General features: G+C 39.3%; 1 protein-coding gene across 1 annotated transcript in view; it reads right to left on the reverse strand.

Moving 5' to 3' along the window:
• The window catches only part of ERCC6 (ERCC excision repair 6, chromatin remodeling factor), a 1,256,800-nt gene extending 1,246,671 nt beyond the window's left edge, over positions 1 to 10,129 (reverse strand). The window contains exon 1 of the mRNA XM_044056771.1: positions 9,826 to 10,129. The gene's annotated coding sequence lies outside the window, so the exon portion shown is untranslated. The remainder of the gene's footprint in view (positions 1 to 9,825) is intronic.
• Between the last annotated feature and the right edge of the window lie 8,456 nt (positions 10,130 to 18,585).

Here is an 18,585-nt window from a genome sequence, read left to right on the forward strand (position 1 = left end):
TTCTGGCTGTCTTGACATTAACTGGTGAACACAGAGCCCCCATGATTAACAATTAAGCCCCTCAAGCAGGAAAGAAGGAAGCAAATGGCTGTTCAGCTTCCCTAATGACCATACCACTAATTCAATTTGGGCAGCCAACATTAAAGTTGGGAGCAAAATTTCTGCAACAGAGGACATTGTGCAATCCACAGAATCCCTTTGTTGTACTTTACTTAGTATGACTTGATGGGTGTATAAGAAATCTCAACTCTGCCCTTTCTCTACATCATAAAAAAACTATGTTTATTTACCATAAAAAAAAAGCTCTGTTTATTTTTGGTGACCAGGTTATCAACTGTATTTCTTATTAGGGCAGCAAATACAAAGGTAATTTCAGAGATCTCTATAAGTGCAGGGATGAGTGCTATGAGTGTGCCAGATCCCACCTCAGCTGGCACTGCAACACATCCAAGTTTGATCCAGGCATAATATTTCATTGTGGTAATTTTTCAGTTAATAGCTTGCTTATTGTTTTTTTGCTAGATATGAACAGCGGTTTCAACTCTGTCTAGTACACTATGTGACAGACATTGGTCCTTTTCTTCACTGGATTTATCTGTAGATGCTGCATGACCTCTGTTTAGGTTTCCTGCTGGCACTGCATTTTCTCATATAAGTAGTAAATCTATGGTTTGGACTCCATGCTTGGATTAATTTCAACATCCGGATTAACTTCAGTATCACTGACATCAATGTCTGAGACAAGATGTTCAAGACTGGATCTAGACTGGTTTCACCAGACTCAGGCTCTTCAAAGTTCTACTCTAAAATATCAAAAAACAGGGCAGCCTAGTCCTCAATGCAGCTCTGTTCAGTGGTTTCTATGACTGTTAGACCCTGACTGTCTTTGCTAGTCTATATTAGTAATCTCTCTCAGCTTTAAAAGGTTAGTGCATGTATTTTCCTTTCGTTTTTGGGAACAATTTTTCTTTTGCAGGTCTGTTATGCTTTAGAAGGTTAGTGTGAGTATTTTCCTTCTGTTTTTGGGAACCATTTTTCGTTTGCAGGTTTGTTATGCAAGAATGAATGTTCTGCAATAGCTCAGCATAAGAAGCAACAGTGTACAGACATTGTTTTAAAATTTATTGATTGCTTCCTTCAAGGATTTTATATGCAGCTTCCAGAATTTTTCACTTAGCAGTTAGATCAAGAGAAGAATCATTGTGTTCATTTATTCTGAAACACTTTTTCTTTTGTTTCTGCAAGACATTAAGGTTTCCATTCTTTTGTCATTTCTGCTTCCGTTTCTGGATGTGCTAAGTGCGCTCAAGTCACTGTTAATGCATCTGTGTCTCTGTGTTTAAAGACTTTCTGAGCCCCCCACTGATAACTACAAGGAGCTTATATTCATTTATACTTTGATGTCCCTTTTGTTTTATAAGCCGAGCTACTTCACTGACATGAATTTGAATCTGTGTACAGATCTTGACTTTTTTGCACAGTCGTTTGAGTACGAGTCACTAAAAGTCACAACTTCAAAATTGCAGATTCTGGTATTTTCTTTTAGATTAAGCAGGATGTGGTTAATTGTTCTGTAGCTCCTGACACAAATTTCCCTCTTCACACTGTAAATACTCAATGACACCTTGGGTCTGAGACTTGGTTTTTCATTTGGTGTTTCAAGTTCCAACATCAGGTCACTTTTCTCTTTCTTTTTGGGGCTGTAATGTTACTTGACTTAATTATCCCCAGGCTTACTTTTGTGTTTGAAGATTCCACTCATACAGTATATGCACAACAGTCTTTTGTACAAGTAAACATTTTTTCCTGTTTTGCTTTAATATGTCTTCCGCTGGTCAGGGTCGGAAAAAAATTTGAGCAACACTGTGATTTCATTCTCTTTCTCAGAAGGCACCTACTCCATTACTCCTTAGTTCTCTTTGCTTAAAGACAGCACCCCTTGATGTCATAGCACATCTACTTCTTCAGTTAATGCCCTGACTTTTTCTTGTAGAAAAACAGCTTCATTTTCTCATGTAGCTGCTTAACTTACTGTTGCACAAGGACATTTCCTGCAACAAACCCACTAACTTTTCTACAACTCCTAGCATCATAACTGCACACTCAAAAATATCCAACATTTATATGCCACAAAACTTCCCCAGTAAAGTATCATTCATAGTTACACGGCAAACAGCACAATTTAGAAATGTCACTGGATTTACTTCTGTGCATCAATACTTTGAACTGTTTCAGAAACATTCTCTCTAATTTTAGTGATGTAAAAATACCTTTCTTATGGTTTATTACATCTTATTACATGCTTTTTAGACTTCTTCTTCTTTCGGCTTTTCCCAGTTAGGGGTCGCCACAGCAGATCATCTGTCCGCTCATGATTGGCAGTGGAGTTTTACGGTGTAGAGTTGCCAGCCTGGCGCCCAACCTTCCACAGAAAGCGCACACATGCACACACTCACACCTAGGGCCAATTTAGAGTATCCAATTCACCTACTGCATGTCTTTGGGATGTGGGAATAAACCGGAGCACCCAGAGGAAACCCACGCGACCACAGGGAGGACATGCAGACTCCGCACAGAAGGCACCATTAGATGCTGTTTAGACGGATATTGCAAAAACCATTGATACTCTATACATAAATATTATAATAGTATTCTTTTTTGAGAACTTGAATCACTATTGTGAAGACTGGTAGAGAAGGGTGGAGGCTGCCAGCCTAGCCAGATTTGTAAATATGAATGTAAACTACAGGCTTGTTGTCTTAAAGGTAAAGAAGTACTGTTATATGTGGAACTGGAAATAAATGTGACAACAGTGCACTCTATTGACCAAAGTAAAGCATGCAGTGACCCTATGAAGTAGCAGTGGTGCGGAAAAGTCTAGATGAAGAAATTCTTTCTATTGTTTTAACCAAGGGTTAAATTGCCAGATTTAAACATGCAAATGTATTTTTATTGCTCTGTTCCTGACCATCTGCAAGATAACAAAAGGGAGATGTTAAGAATGTAAATGCAGTTAATATGTAGCCTGGGAACACCAGGAAAGTGTAAAAAGATGATGTAATATTTATCTGAACTGCAATAGCAATTTAAAACAGAGAGAATCAGAAGGCATTACGCATTTTTGTCTTGATCATCCAACTTACAGCACTCTGCCTGTTTTCTTATGTAAGTTATCTTAGACTTGTGTTTTCTTTTAGGGATAGCTAGAATCTAGAAAGACTAGACTAAGTGTTTTTCTGTGATGTCAGAACTGTACTACTGATTTATTAAGTATTTCTGTGTGATCTCTGAACTTTTGACTAGCACTGTATAGCAGAAAGTATTGTCTTGTGGCTTTTAATTATTTATTATTAAATGTTTTAAAACCTTTTAACTGTGGCTGGCTTGTGTAGAGATAAGTTAAGCTTTAAGAGTACATTGCATGTATATAAGGTTCCTGTACCAGGTCACTCTAATAAGCCTTGAGACTGCTTAGTCATACTACCAATCGGATAATAATATTGCACAGTAATAACTGGACATCTTTTTAAGGGCCTTTGAGTAGCTGATAATTAGCTGGGTGGTGGCAGGGTACTACCATATAGTCTGAGTAAAAGGGGCACAGCTGAAGAACCTGTGCCAGCCTTCTCCAGAAGTGTCTGTGTGGTTGTATAAACTCTTATCTCAAAGTGTGTGTGTGTCAGCTACTTAGGCAGGGACACGAAGCATTGGTTGGACAGAGAGGGTACTGGAGATTTTAGCTTGCCCAGCTAGGCTGAGATCTGGACCCTACAGCTGTGCCAGTGGGGAGTCTTATTGGGGACCTGGAGAGCAAGGGAGCGACCAGCCCCGGACTGACTGTGATCTCTGTGTGCTCTTAAGGGAAATTGCACTTTAATGTGTGTATTTGCTATCCTTTCCTCATATATGAGATGCCCCCTCTGGTGTTAGTGGTGAGGCTTGAGGCTCCTTGATTGCTGGGCCAGTGCACGGGCATCACAACTATCAATGCAAATTTGCCTTAATGGCCCATGTTGTGCCCAAATTAGGGTCTTTGGATGAGTAAAATATACATACACACACTAGTAGGACACAATGATTCAGAAGGGCTTTAATTCAAAACAAACGATATTGCAGAATTTCATGCATTTCAGTTGCAGCACAGTAGACTTAGTTCCAGTATAAAAGGTTTTGTTTCTACCACATTTCTCGACAGTCTCCAATTGTTCCCCATGTTTTTGCATATTTTTGATTTTCTGGTAGATCAGAGTGTTACAGTCAGTCAATATAACAAACACTTTCATATGTGGTATTCTTCAGAAAATGCATGTCGATGCAAAACTTGTTACTGTATTAGAAGTGAACTACAGTAATCTTTGGCATTCAACCCTCATTACTTGCTGCTTTGCCCCCAATTTTTGAGCAAAGAAGCTGAAGCTTATAGTTTCTACACATATTCTTTTTTCCCTGCTCTCTCACTCATCAGCCTCCACCTGCCAATCGGCATATTCATTCCTCATCACCAGGACAAATGTTAATTTGGAGAGGCCATCACTCAGACAGTCATCAAACGAGATTGAGGATTTTTGAATGGTTTACATGTATTCATTGCTGAATACAAATACCTGCACATTTCTCAAACTAACAAATGTATCAAGATCCCCAAAGAGAGAAGTTTGGGGATAGGTTTAATCACTAGGAAGATACATGACTTTCCATTTAGCACCTTGAAAATAAAAGGCTCTATATAAAAAGAAGACTATGTGCTCTTTAGTCGAAAGCCATTTAACTCAAAAGACAAACTGTAGCAATGTCTGAATTGCAGGAGCAGGGTGAAAAATCTACAGATTTGTGTGGCCATGGTTTGTATGGTAGAGAGAGTTTTTTTGGGGGGAGGGGGGTTAATGAAGACAGGAAGGCCATATTCTGGTTGTGATAAGACAATTTCCTTTCTTATAACAGTTTTTACATTTTGCTTACTGGGGATCAGTAACCACCCCAGATGCAATCCAAAATTAACCTAGTTTATTACTCTGAACTGGTAGTTGTGCATTTACAAGGTCTACTTCACAATGTCGAAAGCCGACAATATCGAAGCTGATATTGTCGGCACCACAACATCGAAAGTGCAGACAATCGTGCAGGTAAACGGAAATCTCAGTAGGGGGAGATTTCCATTTACCTCAATGTAGTGCAGTCTCAGAGTTGGAATATTTCAGTAGGGGGTGGGGGGTGCAGGGAGGCTTGCCCCTTGCCTACACTAGTTAGTTTTTTATTTTTGTTTGTTTTTTTAACGTTATTCGATGTTTTACTACATCGATCACTAGAGGTCGATATTTAGTGATTCAATGTAGCAAGATTTCGATAATGTGATATAGACGCCACAGCAAAAAGAAAGATGACAACCCAGGCTGATACATTTTCAATGATGATGTTTAAACGGAAATTTATTTGAAAAAAAGTATGCCCAGGGACTCGTGAAAGAAATGCAGAGTTCTCTCAAAGTCACCATGCAAGATGCTTTGCAAGCCTCCTAATTAAATAACCAACTCCAGGCACATGAATCAATGTATATATCTCTGTTTGGTCAGAATATAGCAGACATAAAGCAGTCAGCAATCATATTTAATACATAGCTAATATACATATCACAATGCCAGTCAGATGCTTCAGAAAGAAAACTTTATATTTACCACATGGCCAGCAAATAATAGCACTCAGCTAACTGGCTTGTGTTTCACTAAGCCTCTTGTTTAATTTTTAGACCACACTCAGAAATATCTTACTATACACATAGCACAGAGCCATATACCCTTTCAACACACAGAGAAGCAAAACATCTTTGTAATGTATGAACCCTTAAAACTCTTCCCAATACAGATGCTGCTAAAGAATGGTACTGTTGTTAGGGAGTATGCAAATAATTTGTTGCCCCAAAACAGCAGTTCAGAGAAAATATCATACAGACAACAGAACACAGCTACAGACTAAAAAGCCACTTTTCATTGTCTGCAATGCACAATCACTGATATTCCATAACAGACATAAGGAATGTCACAGTAACAACACATAAATGTACTCTGCATCTGTCACAAAGAATACCACTGCAAGGAATGATTTTCATAATTTCTAGATTCAATCATGGCATTCTACTTTACATCTTCACTTCTCTGCGGAAACAGGCAATTGCAATAAGTAGTACAATCCTCTAACAGACCAATAACAACTTAAAGAAGATTACAAAATGCTAACAGTAAAAGTAAAGAAAGTACTAGCAGTGTAGATCTTTTATATGTTTCATGTGCCTATGTACATTTTCAGGAATGCAATGAGTCCAACTCTTTAAACAAATTAATATAATTGTTTCGTAGCATAGTTAAATCTTTTTTAGTGAAATAATGATTGATATGCATAAGTACATAACATTTCTAAGCAAGAATATTCATTTTGCTATTGAAACTACAAAAATCGCCCTACAATTGTATTAACTGCTGTTTAAATAACTATCATGTGCTACATATTACCCAGTTAACAAAAATAACTATGCATACCTCACTATTCTGGCAACATCCCTTGCTAATGCTACATTAATGGTATCACAATAGTTGATATCTAATTTGTGTTACTATACATGGGTTCTTTTGGGTCCTTACTCTTTTAATGTTTAATCAATATCACAGAACTGTTCCATTACTTTGTTATAAGAAATGCAGTACAACACATCTGATTAACCTGACCTAGTTAATGTACTCCAACTATTAACACAGATATTTCACAGAGATTTTAGGTGAATCTCTGTACTCTTTTAATATTTAATCAATATCACAGAACTGTTCCATTACTTTGTTATAAGAAATGCAGTACAACACATCTGATTAACCTGACCTAGTTAATGCACTCTAAATATTAACACAGACATTTCACAGAGATTTTAGGTGAATCTCTGAACCTCCTTGGTTAGAATGGTGTCTGTATAATTACTACAACACTCTCAGTGTATGTCATCCTCAGTGCTGTTTTACAATTACTTTGCACAATATCACCTATATTAGGTAGTTTAAGTTTTTGGAATGTGTATAACTTTATTCTTATTGCTGATATCTTTCTCCCCAGATCACTACGTAGGAAAGGAAACAGTCCAGTTGGTCTATCCATTTAACAAAATGCAATTAAACACCCAGTAACATTCTACAATTGCGTACTATGTCATCCATTGAAAATACAAAAATTACTCACAGTAACTATAAAATCATAACCAGCAATTACAGACTTGTCTTACTGGAAATGACAAAAACTGAAAATTTTGCCATCACACAAATGCAAATTCACAACTTGTGTTTCACTAACATTTCAAATGTTTTCATACAAAATCTATATAGCAAAAAAATGGGAAATACAGACAAGTACAGATTCTGTAAAGCAGAACTAGAAACAGTTGCTGGTTGCAACATAGTAATGGCTGAGGGTCTGTATACTGAAAGTCACAACAATGGAGCAAAACTGCTGCAGTGGGATTATGCAAAATCCACAACAGACATGTAGTTGAGAAACACTGAAAACATAAGCAAAAATCATTACAAAAATGAAGAAGTTCTGATCACATGGGACCATCCAATAACAACAACTAAAAAGTAAAAGCAAGAAAACCAGATATATTAGTCAAAGCAACAAGGACATAATGGCTAGCTGCACTGAGCGATTACAGTGTCCTTTATAGTGAGAGACACAAAGACATAAAATACCAAGATCCAAAAATATGCAATTTCCCTAACACAGAACCCAAACTCCTGACCTCTCTCCCTGGCATTATACCTCTATCACTTTCTTCCCTCTGCCTACTTACTGCTTTGCTTACCTGTCAATTTACCCTGTCCTTTCCCTCCTTTTGCCCTTCTATCTACTACCATTCCTACACTATACGCCCTCACAGCTATGAACCTGCAGATACATTACATTTGTGTAGTATCTGAATACACACCATGAACCTTGTAGTTACATTTCACTAATGTGTCATTTGAATATATACTACTTATTACTTCTATGATTGTGATTCGCTGTTGTTTTATTATCAGTTTTAATCAGTGTAAGAGTACTGCTTCTCTGTTATTATCAGTTTTAATCAGTGTAAGAGTACTGCTTCTCTGTTATGTGTATTAATATTATTCTTTACGTGTATTAATATTTTCTATGTAATTCAGCGGAGCTTTTCTCCCCAGGCCTCCACTGAAAATGGACTCTTTCCACGTCCAGTGGACTTTCCCAGTTAACAAATGCAAGCAAGCAAGAAATAAATAAATAAATAAATAAATTCTACAAGCAGAAACTGCAATAGAGTGAGTTAAAGACACTCAAAAAGTTCCAACAGTAGTAAAAGCAACAGGGATAATAAAAATGAATTTTCAAGCATACTTAAATATGCTACCAGTACAAGTAGCTCCACACAAAGTGCAGTAAAAAGCAATTCTGAGTACTTGACGGTGTTGTGAAAAACACTCTTGGCAAACATCAAAGACTAAAGCAACACTAACCACTTGAACTGTAGGAATGGGGCCCACTCCCATCACAATATTAGAAACCCAAATCATTTTGATAAGTTAAAAAAAGTGACAAGCCATACAGGATGCAAGGCATTCCAAGTGTCTGTGCATAAAAACAAGCTCTTTAAGGTATCACATGACCCTATATATCCATTTTCCCAGATGCCCTAGGATACCCGTCGACAGCCTTCCAGTTCTTGCAGTTAACAAACTGATCAAAAATACAGAACATCAATACAATCTGTTTTAATAGTCTCTGTTAAAATTATAAGGGTCTAATACACTAAGTCAATATACCAAACATTTACTATACTTTGCAGAGTACAGGTGTTTTAAGCTGTGTATCCAGTGCCATCACATCCATTCTAATGTCTGGGGAAGTGCCTTTTATAAACAATCCTTATAGTTTCAAGTGACTAGCAATCATTTTTTTTTTACTTGGCCCTCATTAGTTGGGCAAGACCCAGTGATCCAAAAATCTTGTTTTCATGACTAACTAGATTTACGCAATATACAAGTGAAGGCTTTGAGACAGACAGAGCAAAGTGCAGTTGCTAGGCATGCTACCAATTTAGATTTTTATAAACTTTGGTACCCAATATACTTGGCATACCATAACACACAAAAATAACACACCAACAGCTTAGCAAAAGCAAAATTTGATCTGATTTTCATCAACCAATGTATTTAATCTTGTATATAAAATATTAGTATAACTTGCCTAAAACAAGTTTTGTTTATGCTTACACATGCTTGTCCTGTGTAAAATAGATTCACCAACTATGATTATTACTACTGTAGAAGCACATAAACTCTAAGCACTATACCATTATGGGGATTAATTCAGGCTTGTTTGTTTATTTTTTGAACAGAGTGGTTACATGTTGCACATATCCTTTAGAGAAGTAATTTGACTACAGCTCTGAAATATCAACGATGGTGTGTGTGTGTCTACACAGATTAGATACATACACACAGTGAAAGGGTGGTACAACGGTGATCGGATACCAACAAACTATATTTGATTGGCAAAGGTTAAAGTAAGTGACTGTCCAGAGCTCTTGTTCACATAGCTGAAACAGCAATTCCCTGACAACTTTACACTCTGATCTGAAATTAAAATATGCAGTATAGACTGTAAAGGGTATTTCATAACGAACATCTAACGTCATTTCACTATAAGGTATGTGCTCCTCTTATTTATTTATTTTTTGGTGAGCCATTGATTAATTGCTTTTACAGCTTTAGATACACCAAAAAGCAATGATATGCACACTACCGGCTAAAGTACGGGTCAATATTCGCTTACCTAAGCAACAGAACACAGCAGCAACTTCAGCCTTCCTTTCTATTACTACTTCCGTTTGTTTGCAAAACATTACCTAACTACTCCAAGACTAAAGCCTGAAATTAAACTACACTGACGAGTTTAGCACTACTTTCTATAGTGCCACTAAGCGGAAGGAGGCCTAAATTGCAGCGCACCTGTGTCTAACAGCTCCTTCGTGTACTGTCTGCCAAGTTGCTGGGTATTCACCTGGTATTCCTGAGCACAAACATACAAACGCATACACACATTAACTATTTTAATTATATCAATAAAATAGATCTATAGCTATCTTGTCTGTCTATCTATATAGACATATATGTTTCATATGCAAAGCCACTCCTGTGATCATATATATGTATATATATTCACGCACACACATTTATGTGTGTACATATGTTTATTTACATTCTCTCTCTCTCTCTCTCTCTCTCTCTCTCTCTCAGTCTCTCTGTCTGTCTGCGCACGCGCATAGAATGATAAATTATGGAAGTTATATTTACGTATGCATCCGTATAAACATGTTTCTATATATGTTCTTTCTTCCTGTTTGCATAACGCCGTGACGTCAGTAGGCGGGTATTTGAAACGCCTGCTGTCAGACATTGGTCATCAGAGTGTACTAGGTGGTTTGTGGCGTTTATATTATTTGTATTTATAATTATTACAAGTCGGGCTGGCAACTCAGTACCATAAAAATCGACTGCAAATCGTTTGCGGACCAGAGTTCCGCTATAGCGACCCCTAACCGGGAAAAGACAAACAACAAACAATTACAAGTTATTGAGGGAGGTCAAAGAATGATGTACTCAGACTTGGAGTAGTCTGACTACTCAGAAACTGATGTTCTTTCTTCCATAATTAGGCTGTTCGGTATTAAGCCCTATGATCCTCCTTCCCAGTTTCTATGCTTTTGGGTGCCTCAGTTGAGGACGACTCAGAATGTTTTTCCTGGAGAGATTATTCGGATGCATACCTCTCAACTGTCCCTGATTTTGACTCAAATTTTAGCTCTATCCCTGCTAATCCCTCTTAAAACTAATGAAATTTGGAGGAAAGGTGGTGAATTACACTTAATGAATAATTACGATAATTAAGAGTTATAGACTTCTTTGACTTCAGAAAATGTATTAATTCATATGCTCTGATTCTGTCAATGTCTCAGGTTAATAGCACTAATATTTTAAAAGTGTCTCTGACTGGTTGAGAGCTATGCAGATGAGGATGGCCCTCCAAACAGAGTGCACCATACCTCTCAACTCTCCAGATTTTTTGCCTCATATATTGGTCAGTAGCTCATAAAATTGTGATTTTTCTGGATTTTAGTGGCAAGTCAGTGAAATTGCTAGGGATCTGATTTATTATTTATTTATTTGACATTTGTTAACCGAGTTAGTCTGGCTGGGCAACATGCCCTTTTTCAGCAAAGACCCGAGGAGAAAAGCTCCATTACAAAGAAAGTTAGAAATACAGAGAGTATTAAACAATTGGAGGAATAACGTTCTTGTCTTATACACAGCTAGAACCAATAAAACATCATACAATATTTGAGTAATACATAGTTGTAACAAAAAACAAAATACAATAATTATAGTGTAATGGATTAAAGATGAGTTATGGCACACAGAAATAAGGTTTAAGGGTTCTATAATTATACGGTTAAAAAAGAAAAGCCTAGAGATGCATTTGTTCTTGAGGAGTAGACTTAGATAGAAGATGAAATGAAATGACTAGAGGACTGTTAGTGGTATAGGACCCCTCTCCCCAGCTGTATAAATGGATACAGCAAGGCCCCCTTAATCATCCTTGATTGTGTGGGGCCCCAGAAAAGCTGTTTATGGTTGGTGTCAAAATGAAGCGAGAGAAAAAAAAACTGAACAGGACTGCGATATGCCCCTGTTAAAATAAAGCTGATAATGGCCTCTGCTTTCAACTGCACATATTCTAAAACCAGCCCTGCTAAGATGTGTGAGTACAGAAAGTTATTAGGTTATGGGGGGGGGGGGCTTGTATGGTTATTGCCTTTTTAATTTTCACAGTCAAACTTTAGAGGTGTGCACTGGACATCATTGTAACTTGTGTTTGGGCTGGGGACGGTATGGTCCTTTTTGCTCCTAGACAGTACACTTCCCCTACAAAAGCTATAGTAACCTTCTTTGTACACCACTGAAGCATGTGAGAAGAGTAAAAGAAACAAATACTACACTACTTTAGACATTTTTTTCACTTTCATTACAATCAAACATCAGGCATGTTTACAGGTGGGGGCTTGTATGGTTATTGCCTTTTTAATTTTCACAGTCAAACTTTAGAGGTGTGCACTGGACATCATTGTAACTTGTGTTTGGGCTGGGGACAGTATGGTCCTTTTTGCTCCTAGACAGTACACTTCCCCTACAAAAGCTATAGTAACCTTCTTTGTACACCACTGAAGCATGTGAGAAGAGTAAAAGAAACAAATACTACACTACTTTAGTCATTTTTTTCACTTTCATTACAATCAAACATCAGGCATGTTTACAGGTGGCTGTCTGTGGGAGTTAGGGGTTAGGTATAATGCTATGTATACGAATGTCAGCAGTCATTTTGCATGAGAGCACAGGTTTAAATTACTACAGTCCTATTTAATCTAACACCAGAGGGATGCATAGGCAGGAACTGTCTTTTTTGGGGTGGAAAGTGAAGCAGGCAGTATTCCCAGATAGGACCTGTGTATCCTCACAATTGTTGTGAGCTACTATTTTGTCAGTTTTGAACATTAAGCCTTGGGCACATCTTAAATCTCCTTTGAAAGAAACAAAAAAAGATAAAGCTGAAATTTTTTTCTTACTCATGACTTTTATTTAAGCCACCAGTGGATTAAAAGGTTGGGGAAATGCTCTAAAATGCTTCCCCAGAGCATCCATAACCCCTATAGCTTCTGGGGCACCGGCTTAATTGAGTTATTTCCCTAATGTTTATTACTGTGCTGTCTTGGTCAGGAAAGGTGCTTTGAAAGGATGCAAGGGAAACTAAAGCTGAAAAGCAACATTGAATTTATTTCCTTAATCATAATTTCTGTTCAAGCCATCATTGGATGAAAAGGTTTTGTAAAAAGAAAACAAAAGTTTAAAATGTACATCAGAGCATATAGAAAGTTATGGCTTCTTGAAAAAGCTGAAGAATAAGGCAAATGTGAGAAAAGGAAGAAAAACGTAATGTGCATGGTATGAGAAGCCCAAGACAGGGGGAGACAGAAGGAAGTATATGTGTGTGTATATTGGGGGAGGGTTGAAATAGTAGACAGTGCCTAGGGCACCATATCAACTATGTCCAGCCCTGTACATTGGGTTGTTGTAATGTATCATTGTTACAACTAAATTACAGTAACTGGGAATGTTCCTTTGTTAGATGGGCCAACACAGTGAGGTACGTAGGCCTGTTGTTGTAATGTAAGAGCACTGTAGCTACAGGTCAGTATGTGTGTACTACTCCTAAAAGTTTGCAGCATGAACAAAAAGGTTGCTTAGGAGGGGTGGCAGGGACACAGTGATACTTGGATTGAAACTGCCCGATGGGCCAGTAACTTGACATTTGCTGGGAGCCTCCATTGGCCCTGATGACATATATCTTGAGTTCCAGACTTCATGTCCTTTAGAAAATGCATGCTGGCACAAATACTGTTATAGCAGCCTTTTCTTACATTTATAAGAGCAATACATAAAATCAGTTCCTATTTTCAGTCATTTGTCCCCATATTATTTTAGGCCTTGTCCAGATTTCTTGCACTGAGAAGTATGATAGGAGAAAGATAATTTTATAACAAAATTAAGTTAATAATTTGGAGCTCATCATACCTATTACAATAAAACAATTTTAGCGTTGATGTAGTAGCTGTGACAATGGGTTTTATATTGTGGCGTGTTGGCAGGGAGGTAGACAGTGAATTCCATTTTGTACTTACTTTTATTGCTGCCTCCCCATCCCCCAGGCATTTAAAAAAAGGTCACATCACTTAAACTGCTTCAGTCCAGCAGTTAGTATGTGTAACTCTTTGAACTTCTCAGTCAAAAATGAAGAGACATTGTTTTTAGATCTGCAGTCTAATCTGTAATCAAGCTATAAACATGTTAAAGGCATTTATTTATTATGTTATAGACATATTGCCTGAGAAAGCCCCACAGTTCTTGACTGATGCTCAGAAAAAAATGTACTCCCACTCTCCCACTACAGAGCATGCTTGGCAACACCCTCTGGTGATGGATTAAAGATTTCTCTGTTGTTAGAAAAAAATAAATGCCGCTGATATAAAAAAAAATTGCAAATTAAAAGACGAGAGGGTATGTTTGCTATTTATGTTGTCCTTATAAGAAACATAGAAGCTGCTATGTTATTGGTTAGCTATTTTTTGGTGTACTACTCCACCATCTTTTAGGATCAAAATGGATGGAATTAGGGTGATAATGGAGAACACTTGATAGTGTCATAGTTTCTGCAAAGCTGTTAGAATGCTGTGGTAGCTGCATAACGTCCAAGAGTTGCTGCATTCCATCCTAATTCTGAACTGCTTTGCCCCAAAAAATCACAAACAAAACTAAAACCCATATTAGGGACAGTTCTTCAAAATATTAATGTTAAGTCACATAAAAAGTTAAATTTTTTACAATGTGCATTTTTTCCAAACAATAAAAAGTATGAAGCTATTTCTGACTAATTTTCATTAATTTATCAGGAAAAATATTTAGTACTTATCTGGAATTTTATAAATAATTCTTTCTCATGTGTGAATATTGATATGAATTATACAGAAGTGTGTGTAAAAAAAAAAAAAAACAGAAATAGCAGAACTGTTAACATTTGGTCAGCGGGTTTGAGTGACCCGCTGTGGGGCTTAAAAGGGGTGGAAATGGGAAGGGAAAAAAATGGGAAATAGCAGAATAAAAGCAATGAAGTACAAATAATATAGCTGGCAGGTGGTATGTATCATAGTCAGCCAACCATACAGGCAACATCTGCAGCACAACAGTATAAACTATGCAAACACCTTTAAGTCTGTTTTTTCCCACAAACTCTGCACCATTGGTCTACACACTCGGGGGGATTTTAATCGACAAAATGTTAGGGGCTGCTGTCACTTTGATGCATCTGGATGTGCTACTGGCTGAGGGCAGTGAGGAGGATAATGTTGACAACTGTGCCCAAACTGAGGAGGAGGAGGAGAGTGTTCATTCCCAGGATAACCTACCAGGGGCTACATGATCTGGAGATACTACAGCGCTACAGGGTGGACAGGGACATACTGCAGCAACTCATCGAGCTGTGCCGGCCTCACCTCAGACCCACAGCCAACAGAGGAGAACCCCTCCCAGTGGATATCAAGGTATGTGTAGCCTTAAGAATACTAGCTACATGTATTTTCCAAAGACCTTCTGGGGATATCATGGAGGTCTCACAGGCATCTGCATCCAGGGTACTCCACCAGTTCCTGGATGCCATGCTGCCACATGCTGGTGAGCACATTTACTTCCCCAGCACCCCTGAGGAGAAGACCAGCAATATGTGCCTCTTCCACCGTGTAGCAGACTACCCGGAGGTACTGGGTGCCATAGACTGCACGCACATACACATCAAAGCACCACCCGGTGAACAGGGTAGGGTCTAAGTAAACTGCAAGGGTTTTCACTCCATCAACTGCCTGGTCATGTACAATGCCCAGGGCATTATCATTAATGTGTGTGCTGGCAGCCCCAGAAGCTATCACGACTCCCACATCTGGCATTCCTCACAGCTGTACCAGGGATTTGCCAGTTGGGACATCCCATATGACCATCTGGTGGGGGATGCTGGCTATGCACTGGAGCCGTGGATGGTGAAACCAATCAGAAATGCAAACACACAAACACACACGCACTCAAGAATGACATAAAGAGGCACACACACAAACCAGGATCATTATAGAGCATGTGTTTGGGATGCTGAAGTCACGGTTCCACTGCCTTGACTTATCTGGTGGACTCCTGCAGTACTCTCCAGTTACATGTGCACACATGTTCATAGTATGTGCCATGCTACACAGTATGATCCTGCGGAAACAGCTGTGGCAGGAACAACATGGGGAAGGGCCACACAGCCCCCCACCATTGCCAAGGTCCCCACAGACACAGAGGAACTCTGAGGAGGAACCCCCTGAGCCTGCTCCTGTAGGCAGATGGAGGCATGCCCAGTATGCTCTGGCCTTGGCAAAGAGACAACACATAGCACACACACTGACACTGTAAGGACCCAGGGACTGACACCTATCTCTGACTCGCGCACACAGTAAAACAGATGCCATACACACCACACTACCTGTACCTTACCATGTATAGTCAGTGTACTACGTGCATCCGACATAGGTAGCCCTCAAGCACCGTCCACACAATTGCCGCAGGCACAAGGTAAGTCAGTCTTCTTAACAATAAATGAATGGAGTAGTATGTTCTGGTAGCATATCTATGATATCGCTGCATGCATGCAAAGGAATGGGGTGGTCTACTGGGATAGCAGCAGACAATTGACAGCTATGTGGGGCACCAGGAAATGTTTTCCCAATACTGGCTTCCCCACAGTATGCAGTAGTACCCAAGGTGACAAGTCTCACTGCATTATATGTAAGGGGCCAACTAACTGGGGGATCATAGGCCACTGCCATGGATGTCAGTGTGGGGGTCCCATACTCACCCCTCAACCTCACCCAGCAAGTCAGCTACAGAAAACCATAAAGAAATGTCTGGCAAAGGCCCCAAAATGGTGACAGTGATGAAATGCTCCCCTACAGACTTACACAGTGATAGTACAGCAGGTCTTGCTGTCGCAGTAAGGATCTGAAGGGTAAGAAGTCTGAAACTCAAATGTATGCAATTACAATCTGATCGCTGTTCTTTAGTGATATGCCTCTAGTCTCCAAGACAGGGCTAAATGGAACCAAAATGTAAAGCAAAAATCAGCACCATTTGTGCAAATGTATACTGTTGACAGGAGTCCCCCCCACACACCCATATGCCCATAGAAATGCATTAACATGTATGTTTGTAGGGAAATAGCAGCAGAGCACACATTGCCAGAGCTGTTCCAATCTACATGATAACTTGTTGCATGTCCACAATATGCAGAGGTCAATGGGCTATGTATATGTGTGGTTAATACTGTTAGGATGTGGCCAGCACTTACTCCCGGCTGTTGTGTAGTACTGGCAGACAGTGGGGAAGCAGACGTCATACCCATAAGAGCAAACAAGCAACTACCAACCTGGTCTCCCAACTGTCTATGTTTGGCAGAACATTATTAACACCCTGTCCCCATGTGTGGGCTTTTGTCTGACTGTCATATTTGGGCCTGTCCAGATGTCAGTCTGTAACTGTATGACAGCTAGGCCCACATGTAGCCTTATAATAACATATAACAACACAAACAGTCTGAGGACCACAGCAAATGGAGTGGTGCAGTGGTTCCCCTTCGCCTTATCTGTGGCTCTTTATCCATCTGTGGTCTATGTATTTGTAATTCTGATGTGAGCGGGGTAAATGCCATATAACATCACACACAAGGTTGTGGACTTCACACCTTGAGTGCACCTATTTAGCAGGTTGCCCATCATTGCACTTTTATTTATGACCTTGTCCAGATATCTTGCTGTCAGAGGTTGAGAGGTATGGGTGTAGGTACAGAGTGCATTCTACTGTGCAGAAATGTCCATTATATGTGTAGTATATTCCATATAGCACTGTGACTTCCAGGTATGTCAGTGGCAGAGCAGTACAAACTAATGCGGTGAACCACTGACAGACAGTTGTGTATAGGTTGATAGGGTACACTGCATGGCACCTATGGTACTGCACAAGTTGTACTCTCAGTGCTGGCAAATGTAAGTGTGAGTGTGTGTGCGTGTGTGCGCGTGTGCATGTGTGTGTGTGTGTGTGTGTGTGTGTGTGTGTGTGTGTGTGTGTGTGTGTGTGTGTGTAAGGGTGTATGTTTGTAGGATAAAGTATTTTGAGGTCTTTCCCACCCAGTACACTTCCCAGTGCTCTACTTTAGCAGTCCTGCTGATGTCATTAACCTTGGAAGTACCTTTGGGCACTTGTCATCCCTATAAGATCTGTAGCATGTGTGACAACTGCATAACACTATACTACACATAACTAGATAGGCAGGGGTTCTATTCCCAGGTCTGGCGAGTGTGTGTGTGTGTGTGTGTGTGTGTGTGTGTGTGTGTGTGTGTGTATATATATACAAGTGTTTGTAAGTGTGTAAGTTTGTAGGATGAAGTATTTTGAGGGCTTTCTCAACCACAACACTTCCCAGTGCCCTGCTTTATCAGTCCTGCTGATGTCAGTCACCTTAGAAATACCCTTGGAACCTGTCAGCCATATAAGCTCTGTAGCGCATGCGATAACTGCGTAACACTATAGTACAAATAACTAGATAGGTAGGAGTTCTAATCTCAGTGCTGGCAAATGTAAGTGTGAGTGAAAGAGAGAGTGTGTGTGTTTGTGTGTAAGTGTGTGTGTAAGGGTGTATGTTTGTAGTATGAAGTATTTTGAGGACTTTTCCACCCAGTACACTTCCCAGTGCCCTACTTTAGCAGTCCTGCTGATGTCATTAACCTTAGAAGTACCTTTGGGCACTTGTCAGCCCTATAAGCTCTGTAGCATGTGTGACAACTGCATAACACTGTGCTACAAATAACTAGATAGGCAGGGGTTCTATTCTCAGGTCTGGCGAATG

Source organism: Protopterus annectens, chromosome 14.part0 (assembly GCF_019279795.1).
Source record: "Protopterus annectens isolate FY-2018-M chromosome 14.part0, PAN1.0, whole genome shotgun sequence".
NCBI lineage: Eukaryota > Metazoa > Chordata > Ceratodontiformes > Protopteridae > Protopterus > Protopterus annectens.